The sequence below is a fragment of the Dama dama genome, chromosome 1 (assembly GCF_033118175.1).
Source record: "Dama dama isolate Ldn47 chromosome 1, ASM3311817v1, whole genome shotgun sequence".
Taxonomy (NCBI): domain Eukaryota; kingdom Metazoa; phylum Chordata; class Mammalia; order Artiodactyla; family Cervidae; genus Dama; species Dama dama.
The window spans coordinates 43,574,095-43,585,848 of record NC_083681.1 but is presented as its reverse complement, the minus strand read 5'-3'; the positions used below and the strand labels follow the sequence as shown (position 1 = coordinate 43,585,848).

Sequence of the window (11,754 nt, the reverse complement as noted above, 5' to 3'; positions counted from 1 at the left end):
CTACATGCTGAGGAGCTGCTAAGCCCATGTGCTGCCAACTACTGAGTCCACCTACTGCAACCACTGAAGCCCTCAGGCCTAGAACCCTTCTTCCCCGACTACAGAAACCACCGCAATGAGACGCCTGCACACTGCAACTAGAGAGAGCCCATGTGGGACAATGAAGATGCACCATAGCCCAAAATTTAAAAAAGAAAAAAATTCTTTTAAAATGCAGACAATAGGTTGGCCTGTGGCACACCCATCAAGTTCCAGGCTGGCCCGGGGCTCCAGTGCTCTCCTCATCCCCACTGAGCTGCCCCCTGGTGCAGAAGAAGCCATGGTGCTTCGGATCACCAGGGACACGAAGACTCATGCTGAAAATAAGCTGAAGATCAGTATGGCAGGGGCAAAGCGCTTGCTGTGGCCACTCTTGCAACCTCTAAGCCTGGGCTGAGGCCCCGACACAGCTCTTGGAGACATCCGTAACAAAGTCAGTGAACAGCCGCAGGCAAACTGCCCCAGAAAAAGGAAGCAAAAACTTATAGCTGCAGGAAAAGTTACTGCTAAAAAAGGAACAAAGCCTCTGGAAAAGGCTCCAGTACCTGTGTCGGAGCCCCAGCTGGGGCTGGAGACAGAACCGGAGCCTGTTAAGGAAGAGAAACTTTCCCCTGAGCCCATTTTGGTCGATACTCCCTCTCCAAGCCCCATGGAAACATCTGGTTGTGCCCCTGCAGAAGAATATCTGTGTCAGGCTTTCTCGGATATAATTCTTGCAGTAAGTGATGTGGATGCAGAAGACGGAGTGTATCCAAACCTCTGTAGTGAATATGTAAAAGATATCTATGCTTATCTGAGACAACTTCAGGAAGAGCAAGCCGTCAAACCAAAATACCTAAAGGGTCGTGAAGTCACTGGAAACATGAGAGCCATCCTAATTGACTGGCAAGCCCATGTTCAAATGAAATTCAGGTTTCGGCAGGAGAACATGTACATGACTGTTCCAAAATTGATCGGTTCATGCAGGATAATTGTGTGCCCAAGAAGATGCTGCAGCTGGTTGGAGTCACTGCCATGTTTGGTGCAAGCAAATACGAGGAAACGTACCCTCCAGAAATCAGTGACTTGGCCTTTGTGACTGACAACACTTACACCAAGGTCCATATCAGACAGATGGAAATGAAGATTCTAAGAGCTGTAAATTTTAGTCAGGGTCACCCTCTACCCCTGCATTTCCTTCAGAGAGCATCTAAGATTGGAGAGGTTGATGTTGAGCTATATAATCTGGCCAAGTATCTGATGGAACTAACTATACTGGACTACAATATGGTGTACTTTCCTCCTCAAATTGCAGCGGGAGCTTTTTGCTTGGCACTGAAAATTCTTGATAATGGTGAATGGACACCAACTCTACAGCATTACTGTCATACACTGAAGAATCCCTTCTTGTTGTTATGCAACACCTAGCAAAAATATGGTCATGGTGAATCGTGGGCTGACAAAGCACATGACTATCAAGAACAAGTATGCCACATCTAAGCATGCTAAGATCAGCACAGCTGAATTCTGCACTAGTTCAAGATTTAGCCAAGGCTGTGGCAAAGGTGTAACTTGTGAACTTTGGGATACTATCTGCAAATAAAATTGGCACCATGTGCTATCTGTACATGTTATATGTTACATTTATTTACTTTTAATAAAGTTGTATTCCTTTTTACTTATCCCTTAACTCATTTGAACATGGCTACTTTCCCCGTGAGGATAAAACCTGTTTTAAAGGTATGGTGGGGATGGTTTAAAAACAAACAAACAAACAATTTTCAGTTACCTGGGGACCCAACTAATATGTACAATTGGTTCTTCTTGGTTTTTGTTTTATGTGCCTGGCTTTACTTAAGATGATTTTCTAAGCTCTTGAAGGCACTTGAAATCCTGATGTACTTTATATATAATACTGTATGTAAGCCCAAATCATCTTAAGAGACTCTGCTGCCTAGTTCTACATAAGGAAAAATCTGCCATCTCATTCCTAGTCCTCCTGATTGCTGTTTCCTCTGGTGGTTGCTGCCATAATTCTAAGTAATCTACTAGTACTGCTTTCTTGAAAATAATCAACTTTAGCTGGCATCAGCATTTTCACTTGGAAAAATAAGAATCTCAATTTCTATTCAAAGCCTAATTTTTGTTTATTAGTTAAGAAAATAAAACAATACTTAAAACAAAATTTAAAAATGCAGACAATGGAAGAACCCTATCATATCCTTATTTATGTGACTTCCTTGTGGTAACCAATGAGTTGCCAAAACTGGTGACATAAAAGGAAAGGGAAAAACAGGGAAACCCATAGTTCTTTTCCTTTCAGGCATTTCTCATTTATCAGTAAGTCAAAGAATATTGGTAGAACATGTGCTCATCAAGAAGTGAAATAAAATCGGTTGAGTTACTTTTTGCAGTAATTCCACTATTCATGTAAGAATAAAATGCATATGCATATATGAGTTTCAAAGCAGAACTGTATAATTTTGGCAAGTCTACATGCAGTAAAACCCTCTGATACTTGCATTTAAAACTGCCACTGCACAATATAAAATCAAATATAAAATTCAAGCTAATAATTTACTATTTTAATTTTTCTTTGCTTAGACCAACATTAAATAAAAACGCCAGGACACATCAAGAAGAAGATCCTGGAAGGAAGGAAAAACCTCTACATTTTAGTACTTTTAATAGCACTGTTTCTTCCCTGCTTTTTGAAAAAGGAGCTCTGCATTTTGTTTTCTTTTTTATTGAAATATAGCTGATGTACAATACTATGTAAGTTTCAGGTGTACTACTTAGTGATTTGATATTTGCATGCATTATGAAATAATCACCATGATAAGTTTAGTACCCATCTTTCCCCAACCATAGACCATATTCCTTATGCTATATATTACATCCCCATGGCTTGTATTTTATAATGGGAGGTTTGTACCTGTTAATCCCCTTCCACTATTTTGCCTCTACAAGCCCTGCTCCCCTTAGGCAACCACCTGTTTTTATCTCCATATCAATGACTCTGTTTCCAGTTTTTTTGTTTGTTTGTTTTTTTAATGCCAGTTTTTATTATACAAGTAATTCATACATAAGAGTATAAGGAAGAAAATAAAATGACCCACAATGCCACCCTCAGAGATAGCACCATATTTTTGTTGTGCTTTCATGATTTCTGTCTTGTCTGATGGCATTTGAGCTGGACTTGGAATCTGGAATACAGACACTGTAGCTGAGTGAGACTTCAATGCAACTTCTTCCCACGACTTTATCTAATTATGTTTAGTAACAGGATGCTGCTAAAAGGAATTTGGCATACTTCCCTGCCTCCACATCCATTTGATCATGGTTATTTTTTTTAACTGAAGTATAATTGACCTACAACACTATGTTAGTTTCAGGTGTACAACATAGTGATTCAATATTTCTATACATTGCAAAATGACAAATGTGATCAGTCTAATTACTTTTTGCCATATACAACATTTTTACAATATTATTGACTGTGTTCCCCATGCTATATACTTCCTCCTGGCAGATGACTCATTTATTTTCCAACTGGAAGTTTATATCTCCAATCTTGAAGGAATTACCAGTTGATTGGAACTTCATCAACTTTCCCTCTCAACAGCAAAGTTCCTGTCCTCAAAATACTCGTGGTTACTTAAGAGTAAATAGACCTAACTACATTGAGAACATTTATTCCTTTAGCAGCTGTACAAAATTTCCTCATGGAGGAGACTGTCTTGTGGTTTAAGGCTGAGAGTCCAAAGATAACCTTTTAACAGGGTAGATCCTATTAACCAGTATGCCATTTATTCGTGTCTGACAAACCAGCTAAAGCCTCATTTTAGTTTCAATTGTTTTGTTTATTCTGCTGTTTTAATGTCAATGATTGTAGCAATTCCAAATAATGACAGTTAAATCTTTCCCTTCTTTACAACTAATATTTCTTAGTCTTTCCTTACAGCATTAGGCCAAGACCTTTAGTACCACATCAAATTGTAGCAATCACAGTGGGAATCTTTATTTTGTTTCCCAGTCTTAAAGAGAATGCATCTAAAATTTTCCATTAAGAATGACACTTGGAGGACTTCCCTGGTGGTCCAGTGGTTAGGACTTTGCTCTCCAATGCAGGAGGTGTAAGTTCGATCCCTGGTGGGGAGCTAGGATCCCACATGCTTTGAGGACAAAAACCAAAGCATAAAACTGAAGCAATGTTGTGACAAATTCAATAAAGACTTTAAGGATGGTCCACATAAAAAAAAAAAAAATTAAAAAAAAAGAATAGCATTTGTTATAAGGTTTTGGTAAACAATTTATCAAATTAAAGAAATAATCCTTTATTACTGATTTGTAATTGTAAAAATTATAATTTTATCATATATAGAGATTGAAATTTATAAAAAAAATTTCCGCAGCTATCAAGATAATATATATTTTTCTCCTCTTAATATAGCAAATTACCCTGATAAATTTTTCCTATGTTAAACTATCACTATACTCTAAGAATAAATTCTATTCATTCTTGATGTGTTTAAATATAAGAGCTGGATTTAGATATACAATACTTAGAATTTTTGCATCTGTGTTCATAAAAAAAGTGTCTAATTTTTTTTTTACCTGAATTATTCTCACCAGGTTTGGGAATCAAAATTATAAAAGGCTTGCACATTGAACTGGAAGGTTTTCTATCTTTTTCTACCCCCTGGAAAAGCTTGTATACGATAGGGATAAACTGTTCCTTGAAAATTTGTTAGAACTTACCTGAGAAACACCTGGGTTTTGAGAGCGATGTGTCTGGTTCTCCTTGTAATTTCTTTTAATACATTTTGGTCTGTACAGCTTTCTGTTTTTTCTTCTGCCAGTTGTGGCATTGTATATGTGTGTATGTATGTATATATATATATATATATATATATATTTTTTTTTTTTTTTTTAGTTGAGGTTCATGCCAGCTTAGTTGCCCCATGGCATGTGGGCTCTAAGTTCCCCAACCAGGGATTGAACCCATGTCCCACACATTGGAAGGCAATTTTTAACCACTGGACCACCAGGGAAGTCCCCACTGTATATTTTTGAAGTTTTTCCAAGAATCTATCCATTTCATCTAGATTTTTCAATTTAATTCACAAATTCACAAATTTTAACTCACAATTTTTCAATTTAATTCACAAATTTCAATTTAATTCACAAATTTTAATTCACAAATATAAAAATTTTCTGTTGTACATATAACCATTTTTTCTTCTGTCTATGTTTTATTTACTTGCACATTTTCCTTTTTTGCTTTGATCAGTCTTGTCAAACATGTAACTTAATCTTTGAAGTACTTATTTTTATTTTGTTAATCTTCTCTATTGCCTTTTTGTTCTTTATTTCATTAATTTGTACTGTTATTCTTGTTTTCTGTTTGTCTTGTTTTGGGCTTTGATTTTTTTCTCTGTTTCCAGCATATTTATATAATTTGCTTGCTAGTTTCTTTTTTTTTTTTTTGGCCAAGTTGTGTGGCTTATGGAATCTTAGTTTGTGGACCAGAGGTTGAACCTCAGCACTTGGCAGTGAAAACATGGAATCCTAAGCACTGGACCACAATGAAAGTTCCATCATTTTGGTTTTGGCTTTTTAACAATGTACTGCATTTTGTTTGTTTGTTTGTTTTTTCTTTTTTTTTTATTAGTTGGAGGCTAATTACTTCACAACATTTCAGTGGGTTTTGTCATACATTGATATGAATCAGCCATAGAGTTACACATATTCCCCATCCCGATCCCCCCTCCCACCTCCCTCTCCACCCGATTCCTCTGGGTCTTCCCAGTGCACCAGCCCTGAGCACTTGTCTCATGTATCCCACCTGGGCTCGTGATCTGTTTCACCATAGATAATATACATGCTGTTCTTTTGAAACATCCCACCCTCACCTTCTCCCACAGAGTTCGAAAGTCTGTTCTGTACTTCTGTGTCTCTTTTTCTATTTTGCATATAGGGTTATCGTTACCATCTTTCTAAATTCCATATATATGTGTTAGTATGCTGTAATGTTCTTTATCTTTCTGGCTTACTTCACTCTGTATAAGGGGCTCCAGTTTCATCCATCTCATTAGAACTGATTCAAATGAATTCTTTTTAATGGCTGAGTAATATTCCAAGGTGTATATATACCACAGCTTCCTTATCCATTCATCTGCTGATGGACATCTAGGTTGCTTCCATGTCCTAGCTATTATAAACAGTGCTGCGATGAACATTGGTGTGCACGTGTCTCTTTCAGATCTGGTTTCCTCAGTGTGTATGCCCAAGAGTGGTATTGCTGGGTCATATGGCAGTTCTATTTTCAGTTTTTTAAGAAATCTCCACACTGTTTTCCGTAGTGGCTGTACCAGTCTGCATTCCCACCAACAGTGTAAGAGGGTTCCCTTTTCTCCACACCCTCTCCAGCATTTATTGGTTGTAGACTTTTGGATAGCAGCCATCCTGACTGGCGTGTAATGGTACCTCACTGTGGTTTTGATTTGCATTTCTCTGATAATGAGTGATGTTGAGCATCTTTTCATGTGTTTGTTAGCCATCTGTATGTCTTCTTTGGAGAAATGTCTGTTTAGTTCTTTGGCCCATTTTTTGATTGGGTCATTTATTTTTCTGGAATTGAGCTGCAGGAGTTGCTTGTATATTTTTGAGATTAATCCTTTGTCTGTTTCTTCATTTGCTATTATTTTCTCCCAATCTGAGGGCTGTCTTTTCCCCTTACCTATAGTTTCCTTTGTAGTGCAAAAGCTTTTAAGTTTCATTAGGTCCCATTTGTTTAGTTTTGCTTTTATTTCCAATATTCTGGGAGGTGGGTCATAGAGGATCTTGCTGTGATTTATGTTGGAGAGTGTTTTGCCTATGTTCTCCTCTAGGAGTTTTATAGTTTCTGGTCTTACATTTAGATCTTTAATCCATTTTGAGTTTATTTTTGTGTATGGTGTTAGAAAGTGTTCTAGTTTCATTCTTTTACAAGTGGTTGACCAGTTTTCCCAGCACCACTTGTTAAAGAGGTTGTCTTTTTTCCATTATATATCCTTGCCTCCTTTGTCAAAGATAAGGTGTCCATAGGTTCGTGGATTTATCTCTGGGCTTTCTATTCTGTTCCATTGATCTATATTTCTGTCTTTGTGCCAGTACCATACTGTCTTGATGACTGTGGCTTTGTAGTAGAGTCTGAAGTCAGGCAGGTTGATTCCTCCAGTTCCATTCTTCTTTCTCAAGATTACTTTGGCTATTCGAGGTTTTTTGTATTTCCATACAAATTGTGAAATTATTTGTTCTAGTTCCGTGAAAAATACCGTTGGTAGCTTGATAGGGATTGCATTGAATCTATAGATTGCTTTGGGTAGAATAGCCATTTTGACAATATTGATTCTTCCAATCTATGAACACGGTATGTTTCTCCATCTGTTTGTGTCCTCTTTGATTTCTTTCATCAGTGTTTTATAGTTTTCTATGTATAGGTCTTTTGTTTCTTTAGGTAGATATACTCCTAAGTATTTTATTCTTTTTGTTGCAATGGTGAATGGTATTGTTTCCCTAATTTCTCTTTCTGTTTTTTCATTGTTAGTATATAGGAATGCAAGGGATTTCTGTGTGTTAATTTTATATCCTGCAACTTTACTATATTCATTGATTAGCTCTAGTAATTTTCTGGTTAGGGTTTTCTATGTAGAGGATCATGTCATCTGCAAACAGTGAGAGTTTCACTTCTTCTTTTCCTGTCTGGATTCCTTTTACTTCTTTTTCTGCTCTGATTGCTGTGGCCAAAACTTCCAACACTATGTTGAATAGTAGTGGTGAGAGTGGGCACCCTTGTCTTGTTCCTGATTTCAGGGGAGATGCTTTCAATTTTTCACCATTGAGGGTGATGCTTGCTGTGGGTTTGTCATATATAGCTTTTATTATGTTGAGGTATGTTCCTTCTATTCCTGCTTTCTGGAGAGTTTTAATCATAAATGAGTGTTGAATTTTGTCAAAGGCTTTCTCTGCATCTATTGAGATAATCATATGGTTTTTATCTTTCAATTTGTTAATATGGTGTATTACATTGATTGATTTGCAGATATTAAAGAATCCTTGCATTCCTGGGATAAAGCCCACTTGGTCATGGTGTATGATTTTTTTGTTGGATTCTGTTTGCTAGAATTTTGTTAAGGATTTTTGCATCTATGTTCATCAGTGATATTGGCCTGTAGTTTTCTTTTTTTGTGGCATCTTTGTCTGGTTTTGGAATTAGGGTGATGGTGGCCTCACAGAATGAGTTTGGAAGTTTACCTTCATCTGCAATTTTCTGGAAGAGTTTGAGTAAGATAGGTGTTAGCTCTTCTCTAAATTTTTGGTAGAATTCAGCTGTGAAGCCATCTGGTCCTGGGCTTTTGTTTGCTGGAAGATTTTTGATTACAGTTTCGATTTCCTTGCTTGTGATGGGTCTGTTAAGATCTTCTATTTCTTCCTGGTTCAGTTTTGGAAAGTTATACTTTTCTAAGAATTTGTCCATTTCATCCAAGTTGTCCATTTTATTGGCATAGAGCTGCTGGTAGTAGTCTCTTATGATCCTTTGTATTTCACTGTTGTCTGTTGTCATCTCTCCATTTTCATTTCTAATTTTGTTAATTTAGTTCTTCTCTCTTTGTTTCTTAATGAGTCTTGCTAATGGTTTGTCAATTTTGTTTATTTTTTCAAAAAACCAGCTTTTAGCTTTGTTGATTTTTGCTATGGTCTCTTGAGTTTCTTTTGCATTTATTTCTGCCCTAATTTTTAAGATTTCTTTCCTTCTGCTAACCCTGGGGCTCTGCATTTCTTCCTTCTCTAATTGCTTCAGGTGTAGAGTTAGGTTATTTATTTGGCTTTTTTCTTGTTTCTTGATGTAAGTCTGTAATGCTATGAACCTTCCCCTTAGCACTGCTTTTACAGTGTCCCATAGGTTTTGGGTTGTTGTGTTTTCATTTTCATTCATTTCTACACATATTTTGATTTCTTTTTTGATTTCTTCTATGATTTGTTGGTTATTCAGAAGTGTGTTATTTAGCCTCCATATGTTTGAAGTTTTAACAATTTTTTTCCTGTAATTGAAATCTAATCTTACTGCACTGTGGTCAGAAAAGATGACTGGAATGATTTCAATTTTTTGAATTTTCCAAGACCAGATTTATGGCCCAGGATGTGATCTATTCTGGAGAAGGTTCCGTGTGCACTTGAGAAAAAGGTGAAGTTGATTGTTTTGGGGTGAAATGTCCTATAGATATCAATTAGGTCTAGCTGGTCCATTGTGTCATTTAAGGTTTGTGTTTCCTTGTTAATTTTCTGTTTAGTTGATCTATCCATAGTTGTGAGTGGGGTATTAAAATCTCCCACTACTATTGTGTTACTATTAATTTCCTCTTTCATACTCGTTAGCGTTTGCCGTACATATTGCGGTGCTCCTATGTTGGGTGCATATATATTTATAATTGTTATATCTTCTTCTTGGATTGATCCTTTGATCATTATGTAGTGTCCTTCTTTGTCTCTTTTCACATCCTTTATTTGAAAGTCTATTTTATCTGATATGAGTATTGCGACTCCTGCTTTCTTTTGGTCTCCGTTTGTATGAAATATTTTTTTCCAGCCCTTCACTTTTAGTCTGTATGTGTCTCTTGTTTTGAGGTGGGTCTCTTGTAGACAGCATATATAGGGGTCTTGTTTTTGTATCCATTCAGCCAATCTTTGTCTTTTGGTTGGGGCATTCAACCCATTTACATTTAAGATAATTACTGATAGGTGTGTTCCCGTTGCCATTTACTTTGTTGTTTTGGGTTCACGTTTATACAACCTTTCTGCATTTCCTGCCTAGAGAAGATCCTTTAGCATTTGTTGAAGAGCTGGTTTGGTGGTGCTGAATTCTCTCAGCTTTTACTTGTCTGTAAAGCTTTTGAATTCTCCTTCATATCTGAATGAGATCCTTGCTGTGTACAGTAATCTAGGTTGTAGGTTATTCTCTTTCATTACTTTCAGTATGTCCTGCCATTGCCTTCTGGCCTGGAGGGTTTCTATTGAAACCCTGTTTTCCTTATGGGAATCCCTTTGTGTGTTATTTGTTGTTTCTCCCTTGCTGCTTTTAATATTTGTTCTTTGTGTTTGATCTTTGTTAATTTGATTAATATGTGTCTTGGGGTGTTTTGCCTTGGGTTTATCCTGTTTGGGACTCTCTGGGTTTCTTGGACTTAGGTGGCTATTTCCTTCCCCATTTTAGGGAAGTTTTCAGCTATTATCTCCTCGAGTATTTTCTCATGGCCTTTCTTTTTGTCTTCTTCTTCTGGGACTCCTATGATTCGAATGTTGGGGCGTTTCACATTGTCCCAGAGGTCCCTGAGGTTGTCCTCATTTCTTTTGATCCTTTTTTCTTTTTTCCTCTCTGCTTCATTTATTTCCACCATTTTATCTTCTACCTCACTTATCCTATCTTCTGTCTCCGTTATTCTACTCTTGGTTCCCTCCAGAGTGTTTTTGATCTCATTCATTGCATTATTCATTTTTAATTGACTCTTTTTTATTTCTTCTAGGTCTTTATTAAACAGTTCTTGCATTTTTTCAATCTTTGTCTCCAGGCTATTTATCTGTAACTCCATTTTGTTTTCAAGATTGTGGATCATTTTTATTATCATTATTTTAAATTCTTTTTCAGGTAGATTCCCTATCTCCTCCTCTTTTGTTTGAGTTGGTGGGCATTTTTCATGTTCCTTTACCTGTTCGGTATTTCTTTGCCTCTTCATCTTGTTTAGATTTGTTTGTTTTTTAATTAAGCATTTTTTTCCGAGATAATTGTAGATTTATGTGTTGCTTTAAAAAATAATGGGGCTTCCCTGATGGCTCAGATGGTAAAGAATTTGCCTGCAATGCTGCAGACCTGGGTTTGATCCCTGGGTTGGGAAGATCCCCTGAAGAAGGGAACGGCAACCCACTCCAGTATTCTTGCCTGGAGAATTCCATGGACAGAGGAGCCCGGCCAGCTACAGCCCATGGGGTAGCAAAGAGTCGGACACAACTGAGCAATTTTCACTTAAAAAATAATATGGAGAGATCTCATTTACTTTTTACCCAGTTCCCTCCAAAAGCAATACTTTGCAAAGCAATACCACAACCAGAATATCAACATTGTTACTGTCAAGATACAGAACACTTCCATGCTACAGCAATTTCTAATGTGATCCTTTTATAGCCACATCTATTTCTGTCCTACATCTACCCTTTCCTTAGTCTCTGGCAACCACTAGCATCTATCCATGTCTATAATTTTGTCATTTCTAGAATGTTACACAGATGTATCATATCTATTATATTGTGACTGGCTTTTTTTCACTTAGTATAGCTCTCTGGAGATTAACTCAGGTGATTCATGAATCAATAACTGATTCTTTATTATTGCTGCACAGTATTCCATGATATAGATGGGACACAGTTTAATGGTTCACCCATTAAAAGACATTTGCATTGTTTCCAGTTTGAGGTTATTATGAATAAAGCTGTTATATATATTTATATGCAAATTTCTTTGTGAACAGTCTGCATTTCTCTGGGATAAAGGCCTAGGAGCTCAGTTGTTGGATTATATGATATTCCAATCCTAAAAGCTATTTCAAATCCTAAAAGATGATGCTGTGAAAGTGTTGCACTCAATATGCCAGAAAATTTGGAAGACTCAGCAATGGCCACAGGACTGGAAAAGGCCAGTAT

General features: G+C 36.8%; 1 pseudogene; it reads left to right on the top strand.

Moving 5' to 3' along the window:
- Positions 1-319: 319 nt before the first annotated feature.
- LOC133048801 (G2/mitotic-specific cyclin-B1-like) lies at positions 320-1,589 on the top strand (annotated as a pseudogene).
- Positions 1,590-11,754: the final 10,165 nt, after the last annotated feature.